Source organism: Octopus bimaculoides, chromosome 6, assembly GCF_046866305.1.
Source record: "Octopus bimaculoides isolate indiv1 chromosome 6, ASM4686630v1, whole genome shotgun sequence".
Classification (NCBI taxonomy): Eukaryota; Metazoa; Mollusca; class Cephalopoda; order Octopoda; family Octopodidae; genus Octopus; species Octopus bimaculoides.
In genome coordinates, this window is record NC_142933.1 from 30,595,162 (window position 1) to 30,603,899 (window position 8,738).

The window sequence follows — 8,738 nt, forward strand, 5'->3', positions numbered from 1 at the left end:
GTATTAAATTATACGTATCTTTTTTTTTTTTTTCCTTTTTGCTCTAGAGTGTGAAAGTTATGTTCGAAAGATGAATGTAGTATAAATAATAATAAAATGAGATACGGATTTTGTGGCTCTTCATGCGGTTAATATTTAAAATTTCGAGCACATCCTGGTCCATCAGTAAGCTAGTTTAGCGTTCCAGTTGAGCCAATCCAGTTTTATTTGCATTTTTTTCACAGCCGTGTCACGAAATCTGTGTGTAGATATATATGTGTAATGTTTTTTTTTTCTTCTTGTATCGATCACTGGGCTATGCGGTAGCACCACCAACAAGATCTTAGTCGACCCTTTTTTGTTTTTATAATATGGTTGGTAAATTATTTTATTTGTCTTTTTGTCGAACTGCTTGGTTATGGGCGAACTTCAAATAGATTTTATTGTAAACAAGAAACATATGTACTTTTCTACTCTAGGCAGAAGGCCCGAAATTTTGGAGGAGGGGGCCAGTCGATTACATCAACCCCAGTACACAACTGGTACTTAGTTTATCCACCCCGAAAGGATGAAAGGCAAAGTCGACCTCGGCGGAAGTTGAACTCAAAACGTAAAAGACAGACGAGATACCGCTATGCATTTCGCCCGGCGTGCTACCGTTTCTGCCAGTTCGCCGCCTTAAGAAAGCTTATATATAAAACCTTATGACTTACACTGTTATGGCGGACATACATACAAGTGTGGTTGACCGTATATCGGTACCCATAAAATTACACCGACTGTGACACACTAAAGTGTAAACATTTCCAATTTAATGAATCGTAATTTACTGCATTAAAGGCAATCAAACCACATTTAAGCGCTTCTATTTAGTATAATTTTAGTAAATTTTAGATTTGCATCTTTCATTCTCGGTATGGTCATTATGCTAATAATAAACTCCCACATTGGATCTATTTCACTTCTTTTTTCATCAGTCAGCTAGAGAACCATGTAACCAATTAACAAACAAGAACAGCTCTTATACTTACGGTGACAGTTTACTAGATTTTAAAGAGAAATAAACTTACGAGTAATTTACAATGTAATTTTTATTGTATTTCATGTTACATTCACTTTCATTCTCAGATCCAAACAACGCGTTAATCTTAAAAAGAAGGCGTGTATTTCTTACTGATTTTTATTTCTATATATTTTTTGTAGTTTCAATTGTTGTATTCTTTCTAGTATTGCCTATGTATTTCAAAATTTTAGACTTGTAAGGATGGTGTTCCTGCTGTGATTTTGCACAATTCTAAAACTTTATTTATAGAGTTCTTTAATAAAAACATTCTCATTCAGTTGTGTGTGTGTGTGTGTGTGTGCGCGTTTTCAGGCCTTTACGACACAGCTATTTTAACCTTTAACCTGAAGCTCTAACAGGTTGGAATACGAAAAACTAGCTTGATGATTTATATGGCCTATGTTATTGTGAGCTATCAATCAATATAAGAAATAAATACTTGTACATGTACATATAGATGTATAAACATACATACATACATATGAATGTGTGCGTGCGTGTAGGTGGGTGCGTGTAAATGTGTACGTGCGCACATTTTCACATGCACACTGAATCCTAAACATTTTTGACAACGTACAATTATTGAGAGAATGGAAGCAGAATAACAATAAATATTTAATTGCATTTCTTTATAAATTGACAGCATGAAAAAAAAGAAAACTTACTTAAGCCAATTAGTAATATCTTTTACTTAAACGCTTCATAAGGTTTCTGTTTCACTAGAGATTTATCTAAAGAGGACAAGACTCATAATTGTTTATTTGACCAGGTCAAGCAGATAACATTGTCACTTAAGACGTCTGTGGTCAGTTATAGTTTTCTTGTTTGTTTGTCTGTCTGTCTGTATATATGTATATATGTTCGAATATTTACATATGTACGCGCGCAGTTCTCGCCACTGCCATACATTGTATTGCTCATTACCTGCTTAAATACTCTACAAATATATGTGTGTATATTTTAATTGCTCTCTTCATTTCTCTCTTTACTAATATATATATGTATATATCATTCTATTGTTGTATTTCGGGAAGGTAATTTTTTTATTTGCGCCTAATAAAACACAGGCACTGTATATTTGTTCTTCACTCGTTTATTATTACAGTTCTTATTTTTTTGAATTTTAAGTCATGTCCATTGTCCAAAAATCTTTCGTCACACATCTGTGTCCTCTTCAGCGACTTTATTGTGAACTCTTCCGCGACCACTATTGTAACCTCATGTGTGACCTCTTGAGCGGCATAATACTAGTAGTAATGATGATGATGATAAAAACAGAAAAGCAATAAACGAGTGAAGAACAAATATATAGTTCATGCGTTTTATTAGGCTAAAAAATAAATAAATAAATGACCATTCCAGAATACAATATCTGTTTCAAAACCCGGTTTCACATCAGGAAACTTGCAACAAAAATTGATAAAAGTATATATAATTCATAACACATGTATGTATTTTTATAAATGAATGTACATAAACGATAAGTTCTCAAATGAACGTGAATAGTGTGATTGCATGTAATTGTGCATGTATGTGTGTGTGTGTATGTATGGTAAGAAGCTTGCTTCCCAACCACATGCTTCTGGGCTAAGTCCCACTGCATCCCACTGCATGGCACGTTGGGCTAGTGACTTCTACTATAGCCTCGGGGCGATCAAAGACTTGTGAGTGGATTCGATAGAGGGTGACTAAAAGAAGCCTGTTTTATTTCCCTATCTATCTATCTATCTATCTATCTATCTATCTATCTATCTATCTATCTATCTATCTACCTGTATGTATGTATGTATGTAGTTGTGAGCCAGTGTTTGTCTCGGCACCATCGCTTGACAACCGATGTTGGAATGTTTACTTCCCCGAACTTTGGCGGTTCGGCCAAAGAGACCGATAGAATAAGTATTAGGCTTACAAAGAATAAGTTGTGGGGTCGATTTAATCGACTAAAGGCGCGGTGCTCTAGCATGGCCGCAGCAAAATGACTGCAACAAGTCAAAAGAATGAAAAATAAGAACATATATATTCACGCATTCAGGCGCAGTTCCAAATTGAGTAATGTGCCAGAAATTGTAATAACGGCCAACGTTAGTTAAGTTCTAGGCTGCGTTGCTCAAGATAGAATTCAATGGTGTGTGCATATATGTGTGTGTGTGTGTGTGTATACATGTATGAGTTTGTATACATGCATTGTTAATAATACTATGTCATTTGCAGGCGGCTTGCGAAGGGAAACATATGGTTTTTTAATGTTTGTCACTCATGTCTATGACATATGCGTGTTTATATACATGCGTCACTTTTTTTTTGCTCACCCTCTCTAATTATGCATCTATGTTTTTTTCATATATATATATATATTCCAGTATGTGTGTGCTGATATTTATATATAATACACACACACACGGCATTAGTATATAATCTATATAAGTATGTATATATATATATATAAAGATTTATATATTTTAGCCTGTATTTGTGTATGTACACATATATGTTATATATATTATATATACACACGCACTCATAAATCTGTGAGTGTGTGTATGCACAATGCACACATATATGATTTATTTACGTATCTACACCTGTGTATCCAAAAAAGAGGCAAATAGAAATCATGTGTATATTCTTAATGTATTTTTAAGTGTGTATATATTTTTACTGAGTATATCATGTATGTGTAAGTTTTAGTGTGCCTGCGTGCGGGGTCTGAGTGTGTGTGCACGCGCTTGCGCGCGCGTCTGTGTATATTAGTTTTCAACTGTAGGTATATGTGTATATAAGTGTGTATATATGTTTTGTTTTTCAACTGCCATATTTTCCGATCTCGCTCTCAGATTTCATTTCTCGTAAATGGTTTTAGTTTTGGGATCTTTTTGTTGTTTCTTTCTTCTTTTCATCGTCAGTGAAGAATAGAAAAAGAAAATTGCAAAACAGAACTTATTGTTCTCTCATCCTTGATTCCATCAGGTTCATTCTATCATTTCTGTCACAGACTAAACTCCACTGTCCTTCTTTCTCTTCGTTTATCTATTTTTATTGTTATTCTTTCTGCTGTCGATGTTGTGGTTTCTACGTTATATTTCCACTCCACGTTTTTTGTTTAAATCTATACTTACAACTTTTCTTTTCCATTATGCTTCGTATTTGCTTTTTTCTTTAGTTTATATATATATATATATATATATATATATATATATATATATATATATATATATATATATATATATATATATTTATGTATGTAAGTATGGGTGTATGTATGTATAATTGCTTCAAAATCTTACAGAAGTGATAAAAAAAAAAGTAATGGTGGGTAAAGAAGTGGGTGCAGGATCAGCCAAAGTCTCCACCCAGAACTAATTGGTAGCGTTAGAATGATGCTAACCATATCGTCTGTTGATACTCAACTCAATTTTTATTCCTTACTTTTCATATTTACGTATAGATTTATATATTTATTTCTTCGGTATAATCTTAATGCTTCTTCAATTTTTTTTTCTATTTATTCAATTAACCGCAGTTTTGTATATTCGACTCATTCGATATTTGTTTCTCAAAGAGATAATCTAATAGTTTAATCTATGGTTCATTGCAGTTCCAATATGGTCCTGTCTTAGCAGTACAGCAATGGCTGCTGGTAGCATACTATACCATATACTTATATCTATTTTGTTCATTTACTCTGTCTCATTCAAACTCTCATACTACGATATATAAGTTTTTCAGATGACGATATGCCATCTCTCTCTCTTTCTCTCTCTCTCTCTCTCTCTCTCTCTTTCTCTCTCCCTATCTATCTATCTATCTATCTATCTATCTATCTATCTATCTATCTATCTATCTATCCATTTATCTATCAGATTGCATGCCTACTTGACTGTCTATCTATTTATCAATCTATCATCTGTGTAACTATCTATTTATTTATCTATCTATCTGTCCATCTGTTTGTCTGTCTGTCTGTCTGTCTGCCTCTATGTCTGTTTGTCTGTCTATCTATCTATCTATCTATCTATCTATCTATCTATCTATCTATCTATCTATCTATCTATCTACCTGTCCCATCTTCGTTGAGCCCTGTGTGGCTAATAAAAGAAATGTATTTGTTTACCTGTATCTTTGTCTTGCTATCTATCTATGCATTTTGGTATCGTCCCAAATTATCATATTTCTTTTATTATATTCTCTTTTATTCACGTCTGAAACATAATCAACCAGTAAGCTTTTTTAAGACGTGACACCTCGTTCTGTGGTCCAGAACGTTACTGTACTTATTAGTTTGTAAAAAATCCCCCAATCCAGTGAAACTGGCCATCGAGCCACCCATCATTCTACACAGAAAAATATGTCATTGTGTCTTACACAAACAAATTACTATTGTTGCATGTACATATTAAGTGACAAAAATGTTCTGCATTTAGCTTGCACCTGTGTATTTTTGAGAGAGTGTGATTGTCTTGTGTAAATGCTTTATATATGCCATCTTTTGTTTTAGATTCCTTTTGTTTCGATTGTCGTATACTTGTCCCCATGTATAACTCTTTATGCTTAGATATGATTGTATGTGTGTGTACAAATATGTGTGTGTATATATGTATGTTTGTGTGAATGTGTATGAATGTATATACACACACATGTATGTATTTATGATTTTGCTTTGGTAACAAGACCTCACTCGCTGACAGAAAGTGAGGGAAAACAGAGAAAGGGAGAGTCTAAGCTTGAAGAAAAGGGGACAGATCATTAAAAATATCAAATGGGCCTTCGGGATAGGGAGCATTCTTTGTTTTCTGAAAGTTACTTTTATTTGTGTCCTTTTGTTTAGTATTGCTTTTTTTATATATATTTGCCGCCATGTTGTTTTATTCTTTGTCGTTTATTTCTATTTTTCCAGATTCCTACCACCCTCTTTTTGTTTTTGTTCTTTAATTTCTTGGGTCTCACTCCCTCCCCCCTCTCTCTCAATGAGCAGTAACAAAAATATAAAGCATGAAACAATTGTCCTTTTTCTTTTTCTTTTTGCTCCTTCTTTTTCTCTCTCCCTTACCAACTCCAAACTTAATATTTTTTCATTTGATATTTCGCACAAATTGCCACTGATATTCATTCCGGTATTTCACTTCAATTTAGCTTTTGTGCCTTCAAGTTACGTTTCTGCTGTTTATTGTAACATAAGACCTTTTCTTCCATTTTTATTTTCATTTTATTTTCTCATATTCGCTGTTGTTTATTTATTTCTAATTTTTCTTTATTCTTTCTTTTGATTTTTCATTCGCTTGTTTTTAAATTTATATTGTTTATTATTTCATTTACTTATTTTTTTTTTCTTAGGGCTTCAACGTTACGTGTTATGCTCATAGTTCCCATCCTATTTTCCCATGTTAGATACAAGATATAGTGGGATATCGTTTGTAAATTCAGGATATTTGTATATGAATTGTTGTAAGAAATGACTCGACAGCTGGATAAAAGAAAGATATTTATATTTTGCGAACTAGGGTTGGGGGCAAATGAACTCTGCAGTAAAGGAGAGGTACCCTATTTTCTGAATTTTCAGCTACATTATCTTGCCTAGGGTATACAAAATGGATTTCGTCAAACATTTCAACTGATGATTTTTGCATGCATGACTGATCACTATCTTAAATACCTTACGGGCGTTGTTTAAACTTTTGGCAAATGAGAACTGTTTTAATAATCATCATTATCGCCATTATTATTATTATTATTATTATTATTATTATTATTATTATTATTATCATTATCATTATTAATATCACCATCATCATAATTATCATTGTCAATCAACATCGTCGTCGTTGTTATGAATACAAAGCTCATTATTATTATTATTATTATTACAATCTGTTTCACCATCATCATCCTCGTCAATACCATCTTTATCAATAATTTTTCGTTTTCGTTGTCGTCATTAAGACGAATTGTTAGAACCGGTGTTCGAACGTCAACAGTGTAAACTTACTTTACGATATTCAGTTACCTGTCTGCCTCCAACCCCTAGAAATCCCATGAGAATCTACTTCATCTTTAAATTATTCCAAATGGCTTTAAAATATGTACCTATGCATCTTCTGTCCGTTCCCGAAAACACACAGTGCTACCACCACCCTCTAGTATTTTTGAAGATTTTACTTACTATTTTCATATGCTTTCTTTTGGTCAAACTTTGTGGGGCAATATAAGTATGATCCCACGCTACAGTATGAACTAAGGCAAAACACACGCAGTAATAGCTTGTGAATAGGAGCCAAGTGACACACTACGAATTGTAGTATGAATAGTAGGTCTCTCTCTCTCTCCCTCTCTTTATATATTTATATATATATATATTATATATATGTGTGTATATATGTATATGTGTATATATGTATATGTGTATATATATATATGTTTATGGGTATATGTATATGTGTATATATATATGTATATGTATATATATGTATATATATATATATATATGTATATGTGTATATATATGTATATGTTTATATATATATGTATATGTGTATATGTATATGTATATGTGTATATGTATATGTATATGTGTATATATATATATGTATATGTGTGTGTATATATATACGTATGTATATGTATATATATATATATGTATATATATATATGTGTATATATATGTATATATATATATATATATATATATATATATATATATATATATATATATATATATATATATATATATATTGTTCGGTAGGATATGAAGTAGCCAGATGTGTGCAAATGCCATGCTACTTCGATTTCAGCAGGGAGTATTAATCAAGGAATCGTTTAGTGTTCTGAAGCATTTAATTATTATTGATATACGTAACTAAATTGAAAAAGAAAAAAAGAAAGAATGAAAAGAAACTACTTTCTCCTATAAACAACTAAGACAGTATGGGAAGTCGTTAAAACTGCAATGCTGTACTAAAATACAGTGGAAAACAAAAGCGGTTTAGCTACAGCTATAAATAGCAACAAGTTACGCGTACTGATAAATATAGTGGTATATCAGGAAATCAGACAAGAACAGTCATTTACGATGGAGCTATATGAATGCCATAATAAAACATGCCAAGCAAAAAACAACAAATGGACCTTAGCTGCAAATAATTTTACACGTAACAAATGATACCAGTTGAACATAAGCAGGAAATCAAAGGAGTAGTCAGCCATTTGTAGCACAAATATCATACCGATTTACGAACGTGAACGAAGTCAGTTTAGCATTGGAACAATCTACCGCCGTAATAATAATTATAATAATAATAATAATAATAATAGTAATCCTTTTTACTATGGGCACAAGACTTCAAATCACTAAACGAACCTCTGGGATACGGGTTTCATTGCCGACAATTCGAAAATGTAACGAGCTGTACAGGATTTCATTTGATCAGTTGTAGTCAAAGACACGTGTATAAGTATACAGACATAAAAAGGATATTCTACGAGGAAAACTTCATGGCCATTGGTATAAATTTCAACAATAAAAACTAAGGAATGAATTCACTAAATTATTACTGAAAAGAAATATTTGATTTATTAAAAACCATTTATGTCTTGTTTCAAAAATCAAGTTACAAGGGTCAAGCATAATAGTAAGCACTCGTATATATATGTGTCTATGTATAATGCATGTATATGTGTGTATGTATGCATATTATTCATCAAT